This window comes from Tasmannia lanceolata, unplaced genomic scaffold, assembly GCF_043159265.1.
Source record: "Tasmannia lanceolata isolate RefF3 unplaced genomic scaffold, GAP_Taslan_0.1 ptg000004l, whole genome shotgun sequence".
NCBI lineage: Eukaryota > Viridiplantae > Streptophyta > Magnoliopsida > Canellales > Winteraceae > Tasmannia > Tasmannia lanceolata.
In genome coordinates this window covers 2,908,238-2,923,067 of record NW_027518681.1, presented here as the reverse complement: position 1 = coordinate 2,923,067, position 14,830 = coordinate 2,908,238, and the positions used below count along the sequence as shown (strand labels likewise).

General features: G+C 37.3%; 1 long non-coding RNA gene across 1 annotated transcript; it reads right to left on the bottom strand.

Moving 5' to 3' along the window:
- Positions 1-1,685: 1,685 nt before the first annotated feature.
- LOC143876041 (uncharacterized) lies at positions 1,686-5,917 on the bottom strand. Its single transcript, XR_013250287.1, has 2 exons — positions 5,277-5,917; positions 1,686-2,043 (listed from the first exon to the last, which is right to left on the bottom strand). It is a non-coding gene; the product is annotated as an uncharacterized LOC143876041 (long non-coding RNA).
- Between the last annotated feature and the right edge of the window lie 8,913 nt (positions 5,918-14,830).

Below are 14,830 nucleotides of genomic sequence, written 5' to 3'. Positions count from 1 at the left end.
GTTAATATTTTGTTTGGTAAGTCTATCCTTCCGAGGAATAGTTTTTCAATTGGTAAACACTGGACCTTTTCCTTAAAACAGTAATGCCTCAAGGATTTAATTATGACCCCTAAGATTGCTTAGCTTCAATGCCCCCAGTTTTGAGGATGTTACTTGAATTTGTTTGAACTTCAGTTAATCTTCAGTCTTGATATCGGATGTGGCCTTCTTATAATGATTCTCTTACCGTGACCAAGTCACCTTTTTGGGGTTTTTAACTTGGCGGACCGTGCTAGCCTTAACTTTTGCCTGAATCGCCTTTCTAGGTTTTCGATTCAGCAGGCTGTCCCCTTAGCTTTTGCCTAAGCCGTCCTTTCGGGTTTTCAACTTAGCAGGGGAATGATCTTAAATTTTGCCTAAACCGCCTTTTCAGGTTTTCAGTCTAGCAGATCTTCAAACTCCGTTCTTTTTCTTATTCATCATTTTTTTTCTTATCGTGTCTCGAGACCTAGATCATTAGTTCTGAACATCGGGAGGACTTCATAGGTAGGATAGGGCTTTACAAAGAATGGCTTAAGGCTCGACAAAGATTTCGACCGAACCTATGAACAGGTTGCCTACATATCCCCATGTAGGAATCAGGTCGTGTGTAATTCAGGGCGAATGCCCCTAGTTTGAAGATAAATTGTTTGAAGGTTAATTGATTTTTCCTTTTTTTCGTTCTTTCTGGAATGATTGACTTCTCTTCTGTTGGAACTTGTCCCTCTTCTTTTTTTCTGAAACGATTGAATTTCTTTTCTTTTTTTCTTTGAATCGACCGAACTCGGTTTAACCGAGCTGCCTACGTACCCCAGTGTAGGGATCAGGTCTCGCGTAGTTCGGGGCGAATGCCCCGAGTTTGATGGGTTTTCAAGAAAATTTGATTTAGGCTCGGAGGATTTGCAAATCGGTATTCTTTTGACATTGGGTTCTGATTTTGAGATTTATTCGGCCAAAGGAGGCCTTCCGATGTTCAGATTGAGAATCGATCTAGGTTACTAGAGTCCCTCTGGTACTGATTATTTATTTGTTTTTCTTTTTTTTTCTTTTTCTTTTTTTTTTCACGGAGCTTGACGGCATTTCCAGGTAAGATAATGGATCTTCTTCTTTCAAGATTCTAATGCGTGATGTAGACTTTCATAGAGCGAAACTTGTTCTTTGACATCCTCCATCTATGGATTCGTACTCTTGATATCTGATGATCACTTTTCAATGCATGCTCTTGAACTTCTTATCTTGAATTTGTTGGCTTTATGTTATGAATTTGAGAACCAACGTCATTGATTGAAAATATGAAAGTTGTTTCCACTCTATGCCCCTTGTATAGCATATATCTTCTCACTTTCTTCATTTTCTTTGAGCTTTCCATCCATGTCTTGCCCCTGGTATCGGTTATAGCTTTTCTAGACAATCTTCTTATTCTTGAAATAATTTTATCAATTCTTCACACTCTTCAGAGGGTAATGTATTTTCAATCGGCATTCACTGAATCAAAGTTTCAGTGCCAGTGTTTACCACTTCAATTTCATCTTTGAAAAGCCGGGATTGGCGCTCCTCCTCTTATTCAAGTAATTGCTGTGACTCAAGTGGAGTTTTGTCAATTTTGTCCTCATTTGAGGAGGGAGTCTTATTTAAGATCAGAAGCACACTTAAGAAACAGACACAAGTGAACTATTTGACTTGAAATTTTTATTTAAAGAAAAAGCTATTACATCTGACGACCTATCCTCTCAGGATTCACAACTCTAAATAAAAAAGAGAGATAACTTGCCTGGACTAGGCATTGACCTTGAAATGTAAGACCGGACTCAACAATTGTACTGACCATGATGACTGATTCGCATAGGGGAATGCCCCTAGTTCAAGGATTATGAGAGTAAACTCCGAAGGACTTAGCAAAATATTCTTGAAAAATGTTGCCCTTAGAGTAAGAAAGGACCAAGGGTACAATTAAGATTGGATCATCTGGACCAGGCATGATCAGATCATGAGATTGCATAATCGAAAGATTGTGAGATTCTGCTCCTGCCAGTTAGGGGATGGCATGAAGATACGATCGAATTGTATGACAGAAGAATGAAAGACGCACGATCAAGAGATTAGATGAGATAGCATAAGATTGCTTTCAACAGATCAACAGATAGATCATGAATGACTAATCCTATGAGATCTTTGGAAATGATGGGATTTATATCCTAACCCCAAAGGGAAAGTTTTTAATCTTCACACATTTTAACAGTGTTACCTGAAGGCATCAACCCTAATCCTAATCTAGCGGAGTGGAGAGAGGATCTCGACTCATGACTTTGTTCGTGTATCTAAGGACCGATCGTAGCCATTGGAAGATGGACCACGGCCTAATCTAGACACAAATGGGTAGGATATCCTAAACTAGGCTCACACACGTGATGCACATGTGTTCGTATACTACATGCATGTGTGGGTTAATCTAGGGGTAAGGCCAAGAGTTCCCTTAGCGCGAATCCCTGTTCGATATACTGTACCAGTGTCCGGCGTGAACAAGAGATCCGTTTACGTACCATAAAGGTACTAGGCTAAGGGTGGAATGCTTCTCTAGAACAGAGGCACCAGGTGATGAAATCCCAGTCAACCATGCTAGATAACACTCCGGGTTCCTAAAATAGGACTGTGTGCACGTGAGATGCAAGGGTTTAGATGCAAGTGATGTAAGTGTGTGCAATATGTTTGCGCAATCTATGATGCCTTCAGGTTTTGTTAGATTAAGTTCAAGTAAAAGGTGATGAGAAAATAAAACAAGACAAATTAATCTGACAAGTATAGAGTTTTTATGAGCCAGTTAAATTAAATTCAAATGAATTATCTTTTGGAATTTTAATGAAGTTAGGTGATCCCCAGCAGAGTCGCCAAACTGTGGTACCCTGATCCCGCGAGAGGGGTGTGGGGCGCGAGCCGCCGCTCTCTCTCTCTTGGTCTCTCGTATCCACGCGATTGGCGTGTGCATTTTATTATTGATTTGAATTAATCTTTCCTGTGAACTTGGGATCACTAAGGCAATCCGAATTCCACACGAAAGAGACTGACAGAGTCGCCACCTAGATGTGGGATCTAGGACCCGTAATTAACCAGAAATCTAGACTCGCTACCTGGTTACGAGAATGGAAGGTATGGGGAGTTATCCACCACATGCACCATTCTTGCCCGATAATCGGTAATGGAAGGTATGGGGAGTTATCCACCACATGCACCATTCCTGCCCGATAATCGGTCTTCGATTCCAAAAGCTAACTCTTTTAAATTTATTTTAAATGGCTCATTCAACTCTATGTTAAAGTGCGAACTAAGTGACATGCATCCTAACATCTAATTTCAATGTGAATCCTAAATGTGTATCTTGATTTATTAATTTGTCTGGATTCAATCTAAGTGAAAGTTCTCCTAAAATTCTAATTTCATGGAAAGTCCTAAGTGATTTGATTAAGCATTTACAAGAGAATTAATATACAAAACACCACAATTTGTTGTGGTGCCGACTCGCGGGTGGTATGCCATCAGACATCCAAGCTGCCTACGTACCCAAGCCTCACTGGGATCAGAGTCGACGTAGTTCGGTGCACCTAAGCTAAGCTACTTATGCCTAACTCAACTAGGACACCGACCTAGACGGGATTGACTGTTTCAACAGTTTTAGGAGAAGTTATTTAATTCAAGTTGAGGATTTTATTATCTTAGGATTTCATCTAAGATGCTATATGATTCTTATCTAAATGCAAGTTCTCCCTTAGACTAATGCAGGTTAGCCTACATCCTAGTTTACTAGGCTTGTCCTAGGGAAAGAGTGGGTGACTAGTGTAACTAGACCTATGGCACGGTTGCTATACATAGCAAGCATCTGTGATGAGGCTGGACTCCTGACTCTAGGACTCCCTAAAACCTAAGACTCCCTAAAACTTAGGACACGACACCAGTGTTCCTAAATTGGGCTCTAAGGGTTCCTAAAGGAATTTTGAATCCACCGGCTCTTGGGAATCTCGAATTCTTTTGGGCTTGTGGAAACTTTTAAAGTTTTCTTGAAGCTTTTATTATCTGAAGGTATTTAGTGTGTTTGGTAGCTTTTAAAGTTGTTTATTTAGAAGGTTTTAGTTTCACTTGAAATTTTTAGTGGTCTTTTGGTTAATGGCTTTTAACGGATTTTTATCAGTGGATTTTAAATGGGTGAATTTTAGTTTTGTTAATTTTAGGTTGGATGTACTTTAGATTAATGTCTTTCGATTTTGGTTTGGAAAATGACGTTAACACAACCAAGTTTTGACAATTGCACAAATTCGACAAACCATTGACCATTAAAAGATCTAACAAATGCAGCCCACTAAAACTGTCGTAACTCTTTAACAGCTTGGCCAAATTCAACGTACAAACATGCGTTGGAAAGATCTTTTATAGGGCTACAACTTTGTAGTTCTCCATTGTTTGTAAATCTGTGATTTAGAGGTTCGAATTTGTGTTGCAAACAAAAGGACAGCAACATTAAACTGGAAATGCCTAAAGGTGTGCCGCAACCATTTTGGACTTAACTTTTTAACCGCTCGCCGTCTGATCTAGCACGAATACTCGTTGGAAACGGAACGAAAATATCTACGACTTTGTAGTTAACCATTTCCCACGATTCGGTTGTTTAGAGGTCAAAAAATCTGTTTAAAGTCTAACAGCTAGCACTATGACGGGAATGATATTGGCACCCCCATGTTTTCTTTTGATAGTTCTTATTTTTTTAGTGATTAAAAGACGGTGAATATGAAAAATGGCTTGAATGGGCCTGAGATTAGATTCAAATGGGATGTTTGAAAAAGGGGTTGTTTTTATCTACTTGGCAAGGTGGGGTATGGATATTGGGTTCTTGAGATTGAGTGGGGGCTGTTGTTATCAAATTGGAGTGGGGGCTGTTGTTATCAATTGAAAGATGGAGGTTTTGTAAGCCAAATTAAATGGGTTTTGATAATTCATGTAAAATTCAAGTTTTCTTTCTTGTAAATGTTCAAAAATTTTAATGAATTGTTTTCCCAAAACAAATCCGAAATTCCTAAAAAAAAGCTAATGATTTTAAGATCCCACTCTAATAGGTTCTAATGACCCTAACACATTAATTATATTTAGCATAAGTGAGAACATGACAAAGGCCAAACCGGTACGAAATTAAACATGACAGTAACCAAAATATACGCAAAACAACACTCAATCATACAAATATAGAAAATAAAATAAAATTCCAAAAGGCATACCTTTTTGTAAACGATATTCCATGCAAACTTATGGAGAAGAGGGATTCGGTCTAGAGAAAGGGCTTGAATTTTCTAAGAGAGGGGTTCTCCCCTTCTTCTCCTCCTTTTTTCTTTTTTTGGATGGTGGGATGAGAGGGTATTTATAGGAGAATGGGATAGGAGGTTAGGTGAGGTTAGGTGAGGTTAGGTGAGGTTAGGTAAGGTTAGGTGAGGTTAGGTGGTTAGGTGAGGTTAGGTGAGGTTTGGATGGTTAGGATGAGAGGAGAGGTTAGGTGAGGTTAGGTGAGGTTTGGGTGGTTAGGATGAGAGGAGAGGTTAGGTGATTTTGGATGGTTAGACCCAGGTCAAGATCTGCCATTGATCTAACGATTTACGGAAATCGGGTCTCGGAATGGAATCAGGGTCTGGGCTATGAAGTGACCCTAGCTTATTTTGTCCCGATTGATGATCCGTAAAGTCAGATCAAGATATTAATGACCTAAAACATATAAATCAATGATAGAGGGGGTTCTCACATGGATTTAACACACTAAATTCACCAATCAGGGTATTTTTCAATTTTTCGGATCTAATCATCTCACCAGGTACATCTCTTTATCATTTTGTTTTTTTCAAAAAATTTGAGGATGCATACTTTACCAATGAAATTCTACGGATCAATATATTAGGTTATTGTTGGTTAAAGTAAGGCAAAATGTGGGTGTCTACAAATATGTGTTATCTAATATGGTTACTAATGTAGAAGAGAATGAACTTGCAAGAATTCATGTTGCTGAAAAATGGAAAAACGATGATTATATATGTAGGGGACACATTTTGAATGCCTTAAGTAATAAATTGTATGACCTTAGAAAAGAAATACCTAGTATGTCATACAAAAATATTTTGGTCTATGATGGTGGATGGGAGTTCCGTAATTGATCAAGTAAATGAAATTCAATTGATGGCGGGATAAATCCTATCAAAGGGGATTAAAATAGATGAAGAAATTCCAGTAGCCGCTATTATTGATAAGTTACCACTGTCATGGGAGAAATATCGTAACACCCTCAAACATTATAGAAATGTTTTGTCTCTTTAGGATCTCTTTGTCTATTTGAGAACCTAAAAAGAAAACCTCTCTAGGAACAAGTCTCATAGAAAATTAGATTATGTATTTAAGGATGTAGACACCCCATTTTGTCAAGGTCGTGCTAATGATAGGTTGTCACGAGAACATTTCCTATGATGAGTCCCGGAGCATCTCTGGTCTTTCTCTAGTGAAAATACTTTATTAAAACAAATTTTTGTTCCAAAGTTAAACCAAAGCCCATCTCTGCCCAACACCCGCCTTTTACGACACCACTAAAAAGCTTGTTTTTACACAGCACTGAACAAAAACTAACTTTTGGAACAAAAACTACTTTTCAAAAACTGTGAATCACTTTCGAAAACTGAGAATCACTCTCAGAAACCCATAAATCACTCTCGGGAACCAAAAAACCAATTTTAAAGATTAAAAAACCCTCCCTTGCGATTTCCAAAATCACAAATTGCGATTTGGGAATTGCAACCTGCGATTTGGGAATCGCAACCTGCGATTTGGTCGGCCAACCTGACATTTGTGTCAGACCAAATCGCAAGTTGCGATATCAAATCACAACATGCGATTTCTGATGTTTTGCAAAGTTCGATTTTCATTTTTCAACAGATCAGAATCAAGTCAGATTAACATCAAAATCAGATTAGATCATCTAAGTTTTGGTTTTTGGCTTTTGCTTTTCTTAGAAATTAGTTTCTTTCAAGATTTCTAGTTCCCTTTTTAAGAGAGAGAGAGAGAGAGAGAGAGAGAGAGAGAGAGAGAGAGAGAGGAACCTCCCGAATTTCCCTAGAAATTGGTATATTACCCAATTTCTCCTGAAGTTCCTTATAAACCCAGGGCGTCGGCACTCTGGCAAAATTCTAAGGATTCATAGCTACACCACTTTACTACAAGCGCGAAGACGCCGGCATTCTGCCGAAATTCCGAACGCCCACTCTAGTACGAGCTCGAGGACGATGGCAATACTAAAATTCCGAAGGCAATATTATTCCTTTGCTAGGTATATTTAACAGCTTTCTGTATTTCATTTACAAAACTTGGGAACGGGTAATTATAGGGTTTGGGGATCCTCTGGCCCCAAACCCTTAGTGTAAATCCGCTTCTTTTTTCGTTCTTTATTAAAATGGAGGCTATTTCATTAAGTCCGGTTATTTGTATGCAACAAATAATATGATTAACGATGGATCATTATCCTCGGTATTTGTAAGCGGCAAGGGGGGAATATGGGCCTCGATCCTCCCGATGTCCGGAATTCGCAGGGAAGTCTATTTCAATCATTTTAATATTGTTGTTTATAAATACACTAGATTAAGTAAGCCCCCTCTATTACTAAATAAAAATTCCCTCTTTACCCTTTGTAAAGACCATTATTTAATTTTCACTTATCGCCCGCAATAATCAACTAGATTGAGATTGCCTCCGATTCTATGTGCTCACTTGACCTGTTCAAAGAGGGCTTACGCTTAAGAAGTAGATCTAGGGGTAATCTCAATCTTGTGAGTATTATCGTTCGTCGAAGATTGAATTAAAAAGGCCCTTTACCTCTGTTTAGTATTCAATAAAACAACCAAAAGACCTAAAATTCCTTATTATTTTCACCATTTCGTTCCGTTTGAAACCCAATTGGAGAATAAGCTTAATCGTGACAAAAGTTTAAAACTAATTTCTGCTGAGTTTTCCCAAAACTACCAAGTCAAGTCAAGAGACCAGGTTTACCCGGGCATGAGGGGTGCTAATACCTTCCCCGAATGTAACCATATCCCTTACCTAGATTTCTGTCCAGACCATACCATACCTAGAAACAGAGTTAATTGCAGGTTCTAGGCCCTGACCTAGACGGTAACTTGGTCACCACCCTTCTTGTGAAAGTCCGATCTTTATCCCTAATTCATCAAAAGAGCAGGCGTTGGTCTTAGAGCCTAACCTAGCTGGAGACTTTGAGAATCTTTTTTCTGTGGAATTCAAATCTTTATCCCAAATTCACAGGAAACACAGACATTTACAAACACCCCCTAACCGAAGGAAACAAAAAGGGACAATCAAAATAACACAATGCGCCCACCCTCTGCGATTGTCCGGGATCCACGGGCTGTCGACTCTACTAGGGATACTATCAAGGATATAACTCTGAAATGACTTGAGAAGACAGATTTTCAAAAACTTAGTAAAAACTGATTTTCACCTTTGTTGCGATTATGCTTAACAACAAATTGTGTTTAGGGGTGATTCGTAAGTTGCGAATCATTCGCAAATGGCAGCTACTCCTCACTTACTAATGCACCGGTTATCTACTCTTATAATGCGGATGAAGCAGATGAGCCTCTTCGGCCGACGCCCTGAATTGAAGTCTTTCTCGACCCACTGGAAGGGTACATTTGTTGGAAATAATCTAGGGGTCAAGTAGATTGTTCAACAAAACTAGTGATATATGTAATTGAAATGAAATAAAGGAAGTGTTACCTTTGATGATCCCGAATATAAACCGCAAATTTGTAAGCAATGATCAAAGGAAATATGAAAGAATGGGGAATGAGTGTAGTGGTAGAGGCACGTTACGAAATAACGCTACCTTTAAGATAGATTATTGCCCCCACCACGCTTGGTATGCAATCGGGTTCTCTTGGGACCTATCTCCACGATACAACACCACTTTCTTTGTCGTTGACGGTGTGCACGCACCGGCTCGGACCTTACGAACTACGATTGATGTAGAGTAATTTGCCCAAAAATAAAACCAAATATTGCAAAAGCTTAAAAGCTTGAAAAATGAAGAAACACACTATAGAAAAGTGAACAGTAGAAAGAAAAAGACTTTCTCGTTTTTGTTATAACAAGAGGAAGAGTAGATCTATTGTATACACTATGGAAGTGTATATAATCCACAATCCCCAACGTCTCTCCATTTAAAGCACTGGAACGTTTGCAAAAAAGTCATGAAGCAATATTAAAGAATGAGTAAATTCTATAATGAGTTAAAAGCACAAAACGTATATGTTATTAAAATATAATAAAACCTACCTGGCAAAACGTTTGAGTTTTGATTCAAAAAAGTCAACATCCCTTTAAGGCAATAAAATATCCAACAATCCCCACATGAATGAAAATTCAAATCAAAATATGTTAAATAAATATGGGCAAATCAATATATCATGCAATGGGCGAAGGTGTCTTGTGGACTTGAACCTTCACTCAGTGTTCATATACTCCAGTCTATAAAGATTCCAAGTGAATTACATCTTGAACTAAGAACCTTGAGTAATAGACCGTCACATATTACACACACGATACCTGTAATGTAACCGTGTTCTATCGGGGTAGCACATTTCGGCCATGCATTGATCCTGTTTCATGAGCGCTGTAGAGAATAAGCCTTAATTCTCATAGGAAGCGGCCCCACTTCCACACTCATATGAGTGAGTCCATCAAGGGTAAATGTGACTACACACCCTGCTTATAAACAACAATAGACCCATTCAGAGCAAAGCTCTTCCTCCATATCGTTACAGGTAGCACTATTTGCATCTTAGGGATAGGCCAAGAGAAGTCTTTCATTCTCATGAAAATTTAAGTATAGTGCTTTCACTGATCACTCATATAACTTATTTTTTCCATTGAACCTAGTTCTTGGGATCTCCAGTCATATAGGTTGGGTTGCCGTTATTGGTGATTCTATTTGATAGGCTTTAGCCCCATCCCTCTTGATGTTTCAACCGCTAGCTTTTTAGGTAGTCCTTTGGTTAGTGGATCTGCCAACTTTCTCTCTAACTTAGTAAAATTAATTGCAATTACTCCATCAGAAAGTAATTGCCTCATATTATTGTGCCTTAAACATATGTGTCTGGATTTACCATTATATGTTCTGCTTTTAGCCCTTGCTATTGTAGCTTGGCTATCACAATGAATAGAAATAGCTGGAATTGGCTTGCACCAGAGGAATATCTGCTAACAGATTCCTAAGCCATTCTGCTTCTTCACCTGCTTTATCTAAAGCAATAAATTCAGATTCCACGGTGGAACGTGCTCTACAGGTCTGCTTGGTAAATTTTCAATTGACAGTACCACCACCCAAAGTGAAAATATATCCACTTGTGGATTTTGTTTCTTCAGAATCTGAAATCCAGTTTGCATCGCTATATCCTTCTAATATAACGTGATAACTACCATAGTAGAGTCCAAACTCCATTGTGCCTTTCAAATATCTTAAAATTCTGATAAGTGCATCCGAGTGTTCTTGACTAGGACTACTAGTATATCTACTTAGCCTACCAACTGCGTAAGTTTTATCAGGTCTAGTGCAGTTAATTAGATACATTAAACTGCCTATAATTCTGGAGTATTCTAATTGTGATATACTTTTTCCTTTATTTTTCTTAAGATTTGAACTAGGATCATATGGTACACTTAAATGAGTACTTTCAAATTTGTTAAATTTTCTAAGGATCTTTTCAATATAATGAGATTGTGTCAAAACTATCCCTTCTGAATTTCTAATTATCTTAATCCCTAAGATTACATCTGCCAATCCAAGATCTTTCATGTCAAAGTTCTTTGACAAAAGATTCTTAGTGTCATTTATAACATCTAGACTCGTACCGATGATTAACATATCATCGACATACGGCAGATCAAAACTCCAGAATTATCTTCAAATCTACTATATACACATTTATCAGAATCATTTATGGTGAAACCATTTGATAACACTACTTTATCAAATTTCTCATGCCATTGTTTTGGCGCTTGTTTTAAACCATAAAAGGATTTTATAAGTTTACAAACTTTATGTTCTTGACCAGGGACAACAAATCCCTCAGGTTGTTCAATGTAAATTTCTTCTTCTAATTCTCTATTTAGGAAAGCGGTTTTAACATCCATTTAATGGATTTCTAAGTTATAGATAGCCGCTATAGCTATCAACATTCCTATTGTTGTAATCTTAGTTACAAGAGAATATGTATAAAAAAAATCCATCCCTTCTTTCTGTTTAAAACCTTTGGCTACTAATCTGGCTTTAAATTTTTCTATAGATACATGGGTTATGAGTTTCTTTTTAAAAATTCATTTACAACCTATTGGTTTGCACCCATGAGGTAAATCTGTTAACTCCCATGTGTTATTTGACATAATGGATTCTATTTCACTATTTATAGCTTCTTTCCAGAAGTTTGCATCCAAAGAAGACATGACTTCTTTAAAAGTAGATGGATTATCCTCTACCAAGAATGTATAAAAGTCAGAGCCAAAATTAGTAGCTTTGTTTGCTCTTAGACTACTTCTAGGTTCTACCTCTAGGTTAGCTTCTTCTCTACCTCTTTTCCTTCCTTTAGGTTCTTGGTTTTCCATTTGAGGAATACCATGACTACTAGATGCAACTTCTGTTTGAGGTATTAGGGTTTGACTCACACTTTTTAGTTTAAGAGGAAATACATCCTCAAAAAATTCTGCATCTCTAGACTCTAATATAGTGTTTACATCTATAGAGTTATGTTCAGATTTCACCACTAGAAATCTATAATCTGTACTGTTTTGTGCATACCCTATGAATACACAATCCACTATGTTAGATCTTAACTTTGTTTTCTTAGGGGGAGGTAAACTTACTTTAGCTAAACACCCCCACACTTTAAGGTATTTAATACTTGGTTTTCTACCTTTCCATAACTCGAATGGAGTTCCATTTTCATTCTTATAGGGTATTTTGTTTAATATATGACAAGCAGACAATAATGCTTCCCCCCACATGTTGAGTGGTAGCCGTGAACTAGTTAGCATGACATTTACCATGTCAATTAGAGTCCTATTTTTTCTTTCTGCAATTCCATTTTTGTTGTGGAGAATAAGGTGCCGTCACCTCATGAATAATTCCATATTTTCTACAATATTCAGAAAATTCATTTGAGGTGTATTCACCACCTCGATCCAATCTAAGTATTTTAATCATTTTTTCTAACTGATTTTCTACTTCAGTTTTATAAGTTATAAATTTTTCGAAAGCTTCATCTTTAGATTTAAGAAGATATACCATTGCATATTTAGATTTATCATCTATAAATGTTATAAAGTATTTATTCCCTCTTCGAGTCATAGTGTCTTTAGGTCGAAAACATCATTATGTACTAGTCTTAGAATTTCTGAATTTCTTTTTATTGATTTAAATGGGTTTTTACTAAATTTTGATTGAGCACATATTTGACACTTTGGTTTTTGTTCAATAGAAACATTTTGAATCATATATAAGTTCTTCATCCTTTTGATAGATTGAGAATTTACATGTCCTAATCTACCATGCCACACATCATAAGATTCAACAATATAAGCAGAAAAATCAGAAATTTTATTGATTTCAATCATGGATACATTGAGCTTGAATAGACCCCCAACCCTTTCCCACAAACATCTCACCCTTGGTGAGAATAAACTTATCAGATTCGAAGATGATCTTGTAACCGTGCTTGTTCAACAAGTAGCCAGAAATTAAGTTCTTCCTGACTTCTGGAACATAGAGAACTTGGTGTAGTGTGAGAACCTTGCCGGAAGTGAGTTTGAGATCAACCTTCCCTTTCCCCATGACCTTAGCCGTTGAGGAGTTACCCATGAAAAGTATTTCGTTTTCATCTACATGATGATAGGTGACGAACACACTTCTGTCACAACAGACATGTACAGTGGCTCCAATGTCTACCCACCAATCACTTACATTGAACACCATGTTCACTTCAGAGTCTACGGTTATAGGCTTCTTCACTTCGGTTTCTGTGAATAACGGTCCCGAATTCCACCATATTGGCCTGAGGAGCAGGTTTAACTTGAGAGTTCCCGACATTTTGGTAAGTGTCTTTTTCCTTTCGATGTCGATATTGTCTAGCATAGTGTCCAAGTTTTCCGCAATTGAAACAACCCACTTTCTTCTTATTTTTTATCTTTTTGTTACTTTTGAAGTGATTTCGGTTCTCCATCTTCTTGTTTTGATGAGACCCAGGATTTTTATTTGTTTTCTTCTCACTAGTCTAACAAGATTGGCCTTAGAAAGGAGTTCCGATTCTTTATCATTTTGATCACGATTTTTATATTCTTCTTCAATTCGGAGTGTCACTAAGAGGTCTTCTAAAGATAATTCATCTTTTCGATGTTTAAGACTTTTTCCGAATTCCTTCCATGAAGATGGAAGTTTATCAATAATGGCCGCCGAATGGAAACGGTCATTCATTTTGATTCCTTTCGCTAGGATCTCATTCAATAGAAGTTGGAATTCATGAACTTGTCCTAAGACAGATTTTCCATCCACCATCTCAAATCTAAGATAGTTTCCCACTACATATTTTTTCACTCCGGCATCCTCGGTTTTGTACTTTTTATCTAAAGCTTCCCACATTTCTTTTGCGGTCATCATTCCATAATACAATCATACAAGGAATTCGTCATGGCACTAAGAATGTAGCCACGACACAAAAAGTCATTATTTTCCCATTTTTGTGTAACCTTGGATTGAGCAGGTTCATGTTCTTCGGGACTAAGTTTGTGTGTGCTCAGGACATAGGCAACTTTAAGAGTTGAAAGCCAAAAGAATAAGTGTTGTTGCCAACACTTGAAGTTCAATCCGTCAAACTTCTCGGGACGGGTGTAATCTTCACCGGCCATGTTGAACTAATCCAAATAATCTATCTTAAGATTGTTGGAAGGGGTCAAGTAGATTAGTTCAACAAAACTAGTGATATATATATATATATATATATATATATATATATATATATATAAAATTGAAATGAAATAAAGAAAGTGTTTCCTTTGATGATCCCGAATGTAAACCGCAAATTTGTAAGCAAAGATCAGAGGAAATATGAAAGAAAAGGGAATGAATATAGTGGTAGCGGCACATTACGAAATAACGCTACCCTTACGATAGATTATCGCCCCCACCACGCTTGGTATGCAATCGGGTTCTCTTGCGACCTATCTCTAGGATACAACACCACTTTCTTTGTCACAGACGGTGTGCACGCACCGGCTCGGACCTTGCGAACAACGACTGATGCCGAATAATTTGCCCAAAAATAAAACCAAATATTACAAAAGCTTAAAAGCCTGAAAAATGAAGAAACACACTTTAGAAAAGTGAACAGTAGAAAGGAAGAGACTTTCTCGTTTTTGTTATAACAAGAGGAAGAGTAGGATCTATTGTATACACTATGGAAGTGTATATAATCCACAATCCCCAACATCTCTCCATATAAAGCATTGGAACGTTTACAAAAAAGTCATAAAGTAATATTAAAGAATGAGTAAATTCTATAACGAGTTAAAAGCACAAAACGTATATGATATTAAAATATAATAAAACCTGGCAAAATGTTTGACTTTTAATTAAAAAAGTCAACATGCCTTTAAGGCACTAAAATATCCAACAACATTAACTACCAATCTTTGGTGAATAAGAAGTAAATTATATAACATGAAGATATTCCATTCCCCTCAA